Source organism: Aptenodytes forsteri, unplaced genomic scaffold, assembly GCF_000699145.1.
Source record: "Aptenodytes forsteri isolate BGI_AS27 unplaced genomic scaffold, ASM69914v1 Scaffold479, whole genome shotgun sequence".
In the NCBI taxonomy this organism is placed as follows: Eukaryota; Metazoa; Chordata; class Aves; order Sphenisciformes; family Spheniscidae; genus Aptenodytes; species Aptenodytes forsteri.
Genome location: NW_008794627.1, coordinates 960,130 through 973,781, shown reverse-complemented (window position 1 = coordinate 973,781; position 13,652 = coordinate 960,130). Strand labels below are relative to the sequence as shown.

The 13,652-nt window shown below is 45.5% G+C and overlaps 1 protein-coding gene across 1 annotated transcript in view; it reads left to right on the top strand.

Annotated features, from left to right (window-relative positions):
- The first annotated feature begins 3,553 nt into the window (after positions 1 to 3,553).
- SYNE2 (spectrin repeat containing nuclear envelope protein 2) overlaps positions 3,554 to 13,652 on the top strand; it is a 200,260-nt gene continuing 190,161 nt past the window's right edge. Inside the window, exon 1 of the mRNA XM_009273371.2 lies at positions 3,554 to 4,060. The gene's annotated coding sequence lies outside the window, so the exon portion shown is untranslated. The remainder of the gene's footprint in view (positions 4,061 to 13,652) is intronic.

Sequence of the window (13,652 nt, the reverse complement as noted above, 5' to 3'; positions counted from 1 at the left end):
AGGCGGGGTGATGAAAAATCAGCGGTGACCGCAGTAAGCAGATCACCCTGTACCGATGTGTACCGTGGCCATGTTTGGGCCCCCCTTGTGCAAGAGGCTGTACAGATACGTATTCCGAAGTGTATAAATGATGTTTGTTCTTCCCTTCTTCATAATGAAGGGTAATGAATGATAATTGCCTTTTTACCCTAGTTATCCATAAAAACATACATCAAAGTTCCTTTATTTAAACAGTTCTTTACAAATAACCTCAGGAAACTGTATTTTAAGTGCCGTTGATACCATACCGTGTTAAGAATTGAGCGTGATGGTTTAAGAGGGGCAAAGGAACTTATTTTTCTCCAATTAAATTTGACTAAAAGGTCATTAAAATAAATGAGAACTTTGTTGGTGTCAGTAGCACTTGGCCAGTCCCATAGCGTGCTAGCTATTTTTTATTTATTTGTCAGGCAAAGAATTTAAGCATAGACACAATGAAGTAAGTCAAGAAGCGGCATGCATTTCTGGCTAATGATCTAATAGGTTGAAAATGCTTTATCTCCCTAGCAATTAATTTTAAGTTTTATGGTATAAGGGAAAGTAACAAAAGAAAAAATTGTTACTATTCATTCCTTTGCAGTTTTTAACTGTGGGTTTTATGTTATTTCTTCTGATAGTTTTTTGGGCAAAGTTGCTTCTTGTTTCAGGAGAAAAATGCTTTGTTTCAGGGGAAAAACGGGCCACAGTTTAGCCCTTTTACTGAGTTCATTGTAAGTGTTGTAAAACCCCTTTACCAGTAATTAATTCCATAAACAGTGAAATTAGCTCCGCTTGGTTTCCTCGCCATCTGAATATAGAAATGAATTAAAGAAAAATCCCAAAGAGGTCATGAAGAAGCACAGCTTGGAAGATCAGGTATAAAGAGCCTCATTCATTTTGGTTTATCTGTAGTACAGGGATATGCCCTCACTCCATGAATCATCTCCTGACATCTGTTTGCAGCGCTGTTTTCTTAGCAACTGCGTCTCTGTTTTAGATCTGGACTCTCAATGGCCGGGTTTGTACGGAGAGATGTGAAGAGACGATCCAAACTCTTCCTAGCAAAGCTGTGCCTTTCAGCCGGCTTACCCAATTTCTTTTCTGCCCTGGGGCACAATAGATGCTGGTTTTAAAAGTCTACCAGCTGAGATGCTTTTTCTGTGTATGTGCAGAGAGACGCTTATCTGTTGCTTACCACAACTGAAGTGTTTCCCCAACACGATCTGGCAGCGTGGGAGAGCACCTATCAGGTCGCAATGGGCTGTGTCATTTCTCATGTTGAAGGAATGAGCCGTGTGTGCCACCACGCTTGCCCTAGCTTTCCTGCAGTTTATTTTGAACCGTCACGGGACTTTTAGATGTGGGAGAGGATGTGGTCTCAGAGGAACGCTGGAAATGTAGACAGTGATGGCAAGGACCCACTCCTAGCAACGTGCCTGTTTGAACAAGTAGTGGGATTAGGCGGTGGGATTATACGTGTGGAGTGTGGAGCGCTGTATGAGTAACGCTTTGGGGCTGGATCCATAAGCTGTGATTAAAGAGAAGGTGACATTTCATACACCTCTCACCTAATCTTCCGTTGCCTGAATTTCATCCCTGGCTGGTGTGGGTGGAAGACTCCAGTAACTGAGACAGAGGTGGCCACGTAGCCGCTGGGAGATCAAGTTGATCTGATTTTTGCTGGCTGTGCTCTGTGGAGGGGATCGAGACCCGGCTTGGGTCTGGGAGCGTTTTTTACTTCAGCTGATGTGGCTGAATTGGTCTGGAGCATAAATATATGTCTGGGAGTACAAGTGGTATGGCCATGCTAAGGGACAGGCTATGTTCACCCCACTCCCTCCCATGCAGACGTGGAGGAGCAGGAGGAGCAGGAGATTATACCTACTGGACTATGAATCAAAAAAATACAGTGTACGTTACCCCACAGGACGTGGATTTGACTGCCTACCCTTCCTGGACTGACTTGCATCCTGTGTAGCGTGAAGGATGTCAGCAGCAAGTAGTCACTGTGAGGGATGAACGTATTTTGGCTTGGGATAATGTCGAGAGGGGACAGACCCCCAATGTCTGGAGCATTTTGTCTGTGAAGGGATTGCAGAGTGGAGATGGGAAGGCTAAACAGTGTCTCTGAATACTGGCCAGCTTCCTGCGACCTTCATGGTTTGCACCCAAGTCCCAGTGTTAGTGAGGATACGAAGAAGACAGCCTCTATAGATCACCTAAATCACAGTGTTCGCGGCAGGAGATGAAGCCAGCTGCTTCTGTGGAGATGCTAAAGGGCCAGGACAGGGGCGGAAGAGGGAGTGGGGAAAAAAATTCTGTTTAGCTCAGCTGCACACACAGGAAGGGAGCAGAAAGCTGCGCTGGGGAAAAGGGCTGGTGCAGAACAGACTGTTATCTCCCCACAGGAGGGGAAATGGGGCAGAGCTTTGACTCCGGGCTTAACTTCGGTCTCTGGACTCTCGTAGGGAGGCATGTTTGCTTTCTAACCCTCCTGCAGCCTGCTGATAACTCCCTACACAATGCAGCCGCACAGATTGGCTCGAGAGGTTTTTAAGGAATTGCTGACCCTGATACAAGCAGTACTGTTTGTGACCAGGGATGGGGAAGAAGAGAGAAGAATGGTATTAGTTATTTGAGCTTTAAGACTCAGGCTCCAAGTTCTATCAAAGGAAATGACAATTAAGATGGAAAACAAAGCACTTGTAATTACTTTCATGGAAGTGCGGGGAGGAGGCAGAAACGTGGGTTTACAGGAAAAAGTTTTGCTTTCTGAATCTTTTGGCCTGTTGGTTGCCAGGAGAAAGACAAGAAGTTGGTGAATGATGGAGTGAAAGGGCGGGGCAGAGAGGGGAATGAATACACTGCTGAACGTGCCTTGTTGGTCTGCGGCAAACGGCCCGTGTACAACTGACCACAAAGTGGTTGTAAAGACACTTCAGAAATGGGTTCGGTTCGGTTTGCATTACTGAGACTTCTGTTTCATGTTGGATTGGTTTTTGTTGTTAATAACCACCTAAATGATGCAGGGAGGGAAATGAAAGCTGCCCCACAAGCAGCACGTCCTGCTTCTTGGCGGCTCTCATGTAGTGAGCAACGTGGAGCTTTGGTTATAGGAATATTTGATGAAAGCTTCAAGTTCAATGACTAAATGAAGCTCTTCTAGCAAAGCCAAGCCCTCTCGGTGAAGGTGGTTTCATATTGTCTGGTTACAAGACATTTACGAGGGAGGGAAGCACAAAGCGCTTGCACCTTGTGTCTCTGGTAGCGACACTCTTTCTCACTTAAGTGTAAACCGAGGGGAGTGCTTCTTTGCTTACTTCCTTTTCCCCAACTTAAAAGGGTAAGATTCATCTTGCAAAACTACAACATAACTATCTACATGAGAGGGAGTTGTCCAGACTCCTTTCATAGTCACTAGAGAGGAGCAAACACTTTTGGGCCATGATTCATCCACACTGAATGGGACATCTAAAAATACATTGGACAAACTGCCCTAGAAGTGCCTGTTTCTCTCCATTGTTTCTGCAGAGTTCAAACAGTGAACATGCATGGAGGCATCCCTCTTGTAGCTGTTTAGTGTCAGGAGAGCTGAATCTCAGCCAAAGTGTCTCATATCCCAGCAGAGATTCTAGGAGAGCTCCTAGTGTCCTCATTTCGACCAGGCTCGGTGTCTGTGTAGGTTGTGCAGTGTAAGGGGGTGTGCCTGGAGGGCTTTACCCGAGACCGGAGAGCAGACAGCAATGTCCAGTTCAAAGCCTTCCTCCTCCCCTGGTCAGTCAATGGATTCAGAAAAGCTTTGGTCTGGACCCATAGCGCCAGACAATCTTCTGCTATAAATAAGAGGCCGAAGGGGATTTGCAGAGTGGCTTTTTCAAGGTCGCACATCAGGTTAGTGGCAGAGGTGGAAGCAATGAGGACGACTGCAGGCTCCCAGACGTGTGTTCCTTCCCCTGCCCGTGCTCCTTACAGCTGCCTTGCAATCTGCTGCTCTCCCGGGGGTGAGACCGGCTGCCTGGCTCTTGGTGGTGGTCGGCACCTGGTAGGTACTCATTTCCTTTTCGTGAAAACTTTTTGCAAAATTATGTAGGCTGTTACTCATCCTCCTTTCCCTGTCCTTTCTCTCCCAAAAATCCATAGTTCAGGCACATAGCTGAATTATTGGGTATCCACTGGGCTGGTGTGGATGACTCTATGTGTGCTCTCAATCTGCAGCAAACGCTAAACCTTGAAAGAGTAAATGTGCTACAATTCAGGCTCGCAGTGGCCTAAGAGACAGCATGTGTGATTATTCAGTGGTGTTCAATGATGTGAGGAAACTCTTTAAACTGACATATCTAAAACTTGCAATGCGTGTCTAAATGCAAAGCTCGGGGAGCTCTGGAGCTGCACAGGGAGCTGTGACCTGGTCTACTCTGAAGTGTTGCTGCCACTGCTGTGTTATTTAGCGGCCTGGAAAAAAATAGTTGCTAGCTCTTCTGCAAAAAGCCTAACTTATCTGCACAGGTAAACCAGGTAGGTTAAGGATAAAATTCCTCCTGTGTGGAGAACTAGTTTACAGCAGAAAGACTTCCTTTGCTAAATGAGCTGAGTGTCTACGGGGAGAATTTGTTGAAGGAATTTGCTTGTATAGCAGAGATATGAAGTACAGCAAGTAGCGAGTGTTAAATGGATCCTGTGCACTTCTGATTTCAGACAAATACCAGAGCATTTCCTATCTTTTTTGATACGTGAGAAAGAATATGATAGCAGTGAAATAGAAAGAACGTGTTGTCTGAGCCAGGATTTGATTCCTGAAGTTCTGCTTAGGGAGTCTGTGGGTGAACTCCGAGAGGTGAAACAAATTGCAATTTGATCCCAGAGAGAACAACTGGGGAGAGGAGGGAAAGAGCAAACTATTAAATAAGAGCTGGGAGAAAAGCCAGTCTCCAAAAATAAACATTGAAGATCAATTCCAGGTATTTCCTGGTATTGTCATCCTGCTTCATCAGCCACTTGGACTGTAACAAGCAGTCTCACAGTTAGCAGACTGACAGGTTTAGGGTTGTTTGGGTTTTTTTTTAAGAAAAAAACCGTGTCTGATAGATTGCTCGCAATGTTGTTTCTTACGCAGAACTGGGTGGGATGTTGGTGATGAAATACCCCTGGGATGGAGAAAGCAGAGCTTGTTATTGTAAGAGGGAAGTAACAGCAGAGCCAGCTTTGTTTTGGGGGAGTGAAAAATCTGAATTTTCTTCCCAGTTACATGCCCAGGGCACCTCAGCAGTTCCCGCAGTTCCTAAGGGGGAGGAAGCAGATACTTGCGCAATGTAGGTGTGAGCAAACGCTGTTCCTGCAGAGTGGTTGCGCCTCACTAGGTCTGTAGGTAGACTTGGAATGGCTTTACAGATATCATTTGCAAGTGAAGGCTTCACTTTTGAAAAGCTTGGAAGTGACTCTAAACGTGTTTCTTCTTGCAAAGATTCTCTGAAAAGCCAGTCCAGGAGTTTACTGTACCAAAAGCCAGTGCATGGATTGTAAGGAAATTGAAGCATATCCTGTTCCAAGCACTTGTGTTGGCGGTCACACGCCAGCTCCTTGCTGGAGTTTCATCCTGGACGGTGACTCCATGAGGTGCGTCTCTGCAAACCGTACAGAAACATGCCTCAGTGGGCTGGAGTTGGCTCGGGCGGCCAGATGTGGCTCGTGGCTTACCTCACCTGCTTGGCCGTAGCCTTGCTGCGGCTGCCTGGCCCCGGAGAGAATGATACGGCAGCCCTGCCTACGCAACACGCATCTTCTTTTGCTTGACTGAACTTGTCTATAAGTAACTTTGTGTTAGTAATATTGCTGCCTTTCAGCGAGGGAGATGCACGGGGCTCACGGGCATTTGTCCTGTTTTGTCTCCGTTGTAAGAAATCCTGATTCCCAAAGAAAGCAGCCTGGACAGCTCTGTGATTCAGACGCTGATGAGGAGACTCTGTCACTGATGAGGAGACTCTGTCATCCTGCACGTGCAGAAGGGGAATGCATGAAATAAGTAAGGCATCCTTTAGTCTGGGCTATTTCTAATTTGGATTCCTTGGCTTTGCAATTGCAACTGTATTTTTTTTAATTTTGTTTAGTGAGACCAATTTATTCTAGCAGGCTACTGCGTAGCACCAAGTTCTTTCTCTTGGGTTGTCTATGTGCAGTTTGACTGTTCGGTCCTCTCTGGCAACAACACTGGTAAGAATAACAGCGTTTGGCCTGGTTTTCAATGTACACAAAAAGTTATTCTACAGGCTTGAGACTATGCTATAAATCAGAGATTTAGGTTTGTGTGTGGTTTTTTTTTTTCCTAAAGCAACTAATTCTTTGAAAGCAAAGAGAAAGACATTTTGTTTGTCTTAAGCAGTAAACAAAAGTGCTTTACTTTGCGGAGCAGTGCGGAGGCTCTGCTGAGTTGCCCGAGCGAAGCACTGGTTTTCTCCCGCAGCGGAGGGTCCCGCACAGTCAGCGTGGGAGGCAACACCATCGAAAGGCCCTTTTCCTGTGTGCAAAACGGGCACAGACATGCGAACGTGCAGGCTGCACTCGTGGAAAGGCTGCTTTGCCCACAAACCTTGAAGTGCATGGGACAGAAGGTGGAAAAACAAACAAACAAGACCCTGACTAGCATTTTGGGGAGAATTTTCAGGTGAAAAAACTGTATGGACATCAAAAACTTGCTCTTCAGAGAGGCAGCCCCTCCGGGCCAGAGCGGAGGTGTGCTGGGGAAGAGTGGTAGTTTGCATTGCTGTAGCCTCAATTGGACATGCTCGAGAGAGCAGCTGATGAATTCACAGCTGCCAGGCTGGGACCTATCATTTAAATTGTAATTTGCCCTTCAAATTTTGGCAAGCTTCGTTTGCCATTTGCTTGACAAATCTCTCTTTTGTGTCCTCCTTCTGCCTGCGTAAAACAGCAAGCGCTGCCGGAGAGAGCTACTTGCAGTAGATTCCTTTTCTCTGCTATATTTAGTGATCAAAACAAGTTTGTGATCTTTACAGGAATACTGCCAAAGCAGATAGGTTTAGCGTGAGACAGGCCCTTTCTCTTTTGGCTCCCAAATACACATTGCATTTCACTTTCCTCCCCTTTCCTGACACCATCAATGGCTCTGACTGTGGAGGTCTGTTGTGCAAACATTGCACTGCCGCTTCCAGTGATTTTGCTCTGTAAGAACAAGTCCCTGCTCTAGTGAAAGCTCCCGCGTTTAGATTGCTGCTATCCCTAGCTTTCCCTTTTCTTAATTTCCTGAAAGTGCAGATTACTGCTCTTCAGGAAGATCTTTCTGAACAAGAACAGCCTTATGATTTAATTGAGAAACTCCAGGCCTTTTATTGCTTAGGCGAGCTTCACTCAACAGAATAATCTGTTTGTTAACCATCTGACTGTTTCTTTTATTTGGGGAAGAAGGGAATTAGGAAGGCAGTGGAAAGGAAACATTTGTATTCCTTCAGAGGCAGAATATTACTAGGAGCCTGATTCTCATTAATATTTTGTCATTAATACAAAGTGGGTGTAGTTATTATATACTGCTATTTTAAATACCTTTTACACCATGTAAAGTGGCTCCAGCGTTGATGGGAAGCTGGCTGCGAGTCTCTATTAAAGCACTAACCGAAGAATTTCAGTTGCAATCCAAGGGAAAGAAAGAAATATTTGTAAATAAAAGAAGGAACTTCTTGCAATACTTCTTGCTTGGTTAAAGCAGGCAGCGTTGTCCGGTTTGTTCTGATCGGGCAGTCCCCTGCGTGAGAGTTAAACTTGCTCTGATCGCAGGCGATTCCCTCCCCCTTCCCTTCCCTTCTCAATTGTAAAAACGGACTCTGGGCCAGGAAGCGCTGAGGAAGGGGTATGATGAGCTGTGCGCAGCCCGTCGCTTTTGTGATGGGAACTGCACGCCTAAAGGTCAGAGGTCTGTCTGCGCCCCGTGGCGCCGGGACTGCTATGGCCACGCTGCACCCTTTCCCCTTGCCGAAAGGAGGCCAGGCAGAGCGTGGCTACTCAGCGCTGTGCCCGGCTACTGGCCTCGCCTGAGCCCAGGTGGCCGGGGCAAGGGGGTCAGATAGGGGCAGCTTTCATGTGAAAATGGAGGAAAGTCTTGCAGGAATGAAATGACAGCTGTTGTCATCTTGCTGCATGCTTTCCTAGTTAACCAAGTGGGTAGGATGAGGTTGTATTTATGCACTGGATGTACTTCCCAGGTACAGCGCACATCTTGAGCCAGCTTGTGTTTCTCATGTTGTTTTTACGATAACCCTTCCCCGCAGCCCCGTTATCTGCGGGAAGCGGCCTTGGGGCTGCGGCACGGCTGGCGCGCCGGGCGGCAGGGAAGCGTGCGAACGACTCCCGCTTGGGAAAAGCTTTTCCATTCTGGCCTTGTGGCAACACACCGTAAAAACGACATGGCTTTTTGCACACAGTTGGAGGCTTCTGGGCATTGCACAGGTAGATTTGGGCTGGGATGCGCTTATGGGCTGTGTCTTTTGGAGATTGAATTGTCGCCCAAACCCTTGACTTCGATGGAGCCATGAAGTCACCATAGTATTTTTGGCTTCCTGCATAGCAGTGTACCCTGGGGTGATCGAGGGGCATGGCATCAGGCTTCTGAGCCTCCAGGCATTCGTCACTCTCCCTTTTTACATTAACAACTGTGATTTTGAGTTCTGAGCAGTTCTTGTTTTTATTAATGGTATGGGAAAACTTGGAAACCAGTTGAAAACTGAATGTTTTCTCCAACTTTAGTAAGTATGCTTCGGCACTGCATTTCCACTGGGGAATAGATAAATGTGAGATGGACTCTTATTCTGAGGGCAAACAAATGCATCGTGCACCTCCACGGGTCAGCTTTTGTGAATGTGCGAACAAAGCAATAGCTCTCTTAACACACACACACAAATGCTTTTATTAACAGCAGCGTGGAGTTAGTGCAGTTTTCAAACTGTGTAATTGTACCAGGATGACTGATATATTACCACCCCCCTGAAAAAAGAAAAGGTCAAGAAAGACACTTTCCTAACCACGTTTTTAAATTGTTTAATGCAATGAGAAGATCCATTGTGCTTCTGTAACAGGAAGTATTACTGATGTATAAATCAAAGACAAACCAGCAACATTTGCTGGCCTTAAAAAGTGGCGTGGCTTTTGTATACTCATATGCTTGTCCTGGCACATTTTCAAAAATTATAAATAGATCACTGGGAAGTCCCTGGATAACAAAAATGTACTGCTGCTGGTTGTCATAAATAAACTAATAAGAGATGTCTTGGTCTTGCAGCTCTTACTCTTTGGAGGAGTCTTTACTTGTGCATATGGTTTCAGTGTGTCCGTTCACACGAGGCAAGACTATTTCTGTGGCAATGGGGTGTAGCTTTGTGTCCATCCCTGTACCTCTTGCAGATCTAATGCTCTCTGGGCTTGGTTCTTTCTGAACGGAGTTGTTCAGCCTTTTCCAAGCTTTCCCCTTTTCATACCTTCATCTCCAGCTACTGATAGCTTAGGAAGACCCAAGGCCAGACTTGTTTCAGCATTATCCCACGCAGTGCAGAGTCTCTCTAATGCCACGTGCTTTAATACCACTTCTTAAAGGACTGGCTGATACCCATCTGACTGTGGTAGGGTATTATGTAGGATCAGAAGGCTATAGCCTCTTTTCGCTATCACCTTCAAAGTGATGGAAACCTAATGGAAGCCCTTTTCTTCCGCCAGGAAAGTGCAGAGAATGTGCCATTATTGCTTACTGGATGATGACGAGTATTTTTTTCTGCCGGACAGGGAGAAGTTGTCAGCTCCTCAAGTGGGGGAGGTCTAGGTAGATCTGTCAATGGTGCTGTCCTGATTTTTGCTACCTGAGGATCTGGCCCTGAAGGGAAGGGGATCAGTTATGTTTGCTGTGTGATCCCACCCCATTGCTGTGTGGACCTGTATCCAACCTGAGATCGCCCACAAGAGCAATGTTGGCAAGCATTTTAAATGTGGAAGGGATTGTCATGGTTTAACCTCAGTCGGCAACTGAGCACCACGCAGCCACTCGCTCACTCCCCCCGACCTGGTGGGATGGGGGAGAGAATTGGAAGAGCACAAGTGAGGAAAAACTCGTGGGTTGAGATAAAAACAGTTTAATAATTGAAATAAAATGATAATAAAAATATGATAATAATACACAAAGCAAATGATGCACAGTACAATTGCTCACCACCCGCCGACTGATGCCCAGCCAGTCCCCGAGCAGCGGCCCCCCCGGCCAGCTTTCCCCAGTTTATGTACTGAGCATGACGTCCCATGGTATGGAATGTCCCTGTGGCCAGTTTGGCTGTGCCCCCTCCCAGCTTCTTGTGCACCTCCAGCCTTCTCAGTCAGTAGAGCATGGAAAACTAAAAAGTCCTTGGCTAGTGTAAGCATTACCTAGCAACAACTAAAACATCGGTGTGTTATCAACTTTGTTCTCATCCTAAATCCAAACCACAGCACTGTACCAGCTACTAGGAAGGAAATTAACTCTATCCCTGCCGAAACCAGGACAGGGATGAACTTCAGTCTGGAGTAGGACCTTAAGAAAAGAGGGTGTTTTAGTGTAAAGATCTTGGAAAATGCATGCTTTAAACAGACCTTCCTCCCCACCCCCCATCACTGGGTGAAAAAATGGTGAAACCCTTGTAAATGAAGTGTTGAGGAGAAAGCACGACCATCAAACTTCAATGCAGCGTGAACTTCTCTGACTTAACAGAGGCATAAGTACATTGGAAGTGAAGGGAGAAGAAAGTATTGTAAAAAAGCAAAAACCCAAACCATGTAAGGGACTTTCTGTGATAATTCTTTAGGTCATATAATCGTGATCTGGATCCCAACAATTTGCCTTTAAGGAGACTGTGACAGACTTCCAGAAAAATAGTTTACCAAAAGAAGGTGGCTCAGCAGCACTTTGCAAGGCTCAAGACTTTCACTTCTGAATGTTACTGCTTCTTTCTGCATGTAAAATAAACTGAGATATTTGTTAATAACCAAAAAGGAAAAGGGTCTTCAGTCGCTCTGCATTGTGGAGCTCTACTTCCTTTGAACTAGTTCACCAAAGATAAAAATCTGCCGTTTCTGTTCATGACGTTGGCTCAACTGAACACACGAGTAATAATAATCTGTTGCTAGGAACAGACTTCAGTTTACATGTAGAGGCCTCTATGGAGGGAAAGTCTTTTGAGTTCCTGAGTGGGTCATAAATAATCAGTGGCACTTCAAAGGAGGAAAAGTAAAAACAAGCAGTTGGAGATGCCATGCAAAGATGTCTGTAATTCCTATTGCAACACCAGTGGAAAGCATGTAGCCAACATAATTGGGAAAATATGGGGCATGTGTCTACAAAGGCAAACCCAACGAAGCAGGGATTTACTAACAGTGGGTTATAATAGTCAGCTACCTCTAGCTGGGCTTGTTTGCAAGGTATCTGCTGCTTTCAGCTTTAAGGAGTGTACATCTGAGCTAATTTCATGCCATATGATTTTTCAGGATTGGCTCATGGGGAGGGGTCTGAGGGTACATCTGTGCAGCAGGCTGTGGCACGGTGCAGGGGCACGCAGGAGTTAGCTGTAAACTCAGAGGCTGCAAACGGTCTTGCCTGGGACAGTATGGAAATCACGCCAACTAGTTTACCTTGCTTCCTAATTAGTGCGCACAGCTGTTTTGTAGAAGTAACCTTCAATAATAATGAAATACACATTTTATATTTTAACTGTAGCTACATACATTGTTTTGAAAATGGCAGCGGTTTCACCGTAGAGGGGCGTACTGTATAGCTGCTATTTTTTTCGTACGATGAAATTTTACCATGCTTGGTACTTGGAACAGCTGAAAGACAAGGTTTGCAAACCACCCTGATCCAAACTGTAATATTAAGGTGATGAAATCCTTGCTAATGAATCCTCCAAATCCATCTGAAACTTTTTTCCCCCCCTTTCTTCTGAGACAAGAATGTCCTTAGAAAGACCCTACTTAAGAAGAGCATCTCTTAGGTCTCATTGGGACGTAAGCCTCGCTGGAGACATGGAATTTAAATCAGTGTTGTCTGTTCTGATGATAATGGAATGTAAAGCTTGGGTATGATTATTTTCAGGTTAGTTCCTTGAGATTTCCAGTCTGCTACCTGCTCTTAGGTTTCTCTCTGTCAATGTGCCTATGTCTGCATGTTAAAACCCAGGGTTTTTTTTCACTCTGCTGGCTAATTTCAGCTGAACTTGGGAAAGGAAGAGAGATTCCAAGGAAGTTAAGTTGAAATTACATGATATGACTGTGCTGATCTAATTTCCACCTATGTTTAGGTTCCCATTGTGGGAACAGCTGGAGAGGTAAGGGAAGAAGTACTCTACCAATACCCACTAGAGGAAAGCCTGGGTTTGAGTCTTATGAGGGCCCTTATCACGGGAAAAGCTTTTGTTGATGGTTGAACCATTTGAGCTGCAGGTTGAGCCCACGTGGTCAAGAATTTACTCCTTTGGAGAACACCATGGAAAGATTTCTCTTGAGGAGGACATTCATAAAGCCCCTTTCTTTTGTGACTTCTCCCATGCTGAAGAAAAGATGAGCTCTCACAACAGCTCTGGTGCAATTCACATAAGTTAATCAACAGGAAACAAAGCCATTGGAAACAAGGTCCCAGGGTTCCTGGAGCTGTCTCTGGCTCTGTGATACTTCACAGGTTATCCCAAGGTGTAAGCAGTTAATGCTTTCCTGTATTAGTGCTTGACTCTCCAGAAAGAGGGGAAGACAAGGTCATTCTCTTCACCTTCAGTTTTATCCCCACTGAGAAGACATGGTGTCATGTGAAAGCACTTGATTTATTTTCAACACTATGGGTATATATTTCCTAGTTGTCCAGCATTTCATGGAAATGAAGGATTTGGTTTAGCTCTGCAGTTCATTGAGTTGTTATGAAACAAAATAATTGACTTAAATATGAAGTAGAAAAGATGATCGTTCCTACCGCCTGTGAAAAGCATTGCTAAGCAATCTTACCAATAGCTTGACGGTTTTAGACTCTTCAGAGGTTGATATGATACAGTTATACTTAATATGCTTTATTTGAATGAAATTTGGGGTGGGGAGTGGGGAGGGCAAAGGGACTAGCATATTGTCCCTGTGTAATCCCTTCTCAGACAATCTGTACCTTGTACCTTTTAAAGAATACTAATCCTTGCAGGTATGTCCTCCAAGAGTGTGTGTGTGTCTCCCTCCCAAAGCAGCTGTGGAGTCTTCTGTTGGGGCAGAGCAGGAATCAGAGGCAGGGCAAAATGTATGTGCTGTGTTGGATGGTGAATGAAGGGTTTCAGGGACGTGAAAGCTTTAGCATAAACTTACCTTGTATTATGGTCGACACACCAGAGGGACAGGATGCCATCCAGAGGGACCTGGACAAGCTCGAGAAGTGGGCCCGTGTGAACCTCATGAGGTTCAACAAGGCCAAATGCAAGGTCCTGCACCTGGGTCAGGGCAACCCCCAGTATCAATAGAGGCTGGGGGATGAAGGGATTGAGAGCAGCCCTGCCGAGAAGGACTTGGGGGTACTGGTGGATGAAAAGCTGGACATGAGCCAGTAATGTGCGCTCACAGCCCAGAAGGCCAATCGTATCCTGGGCTGCATC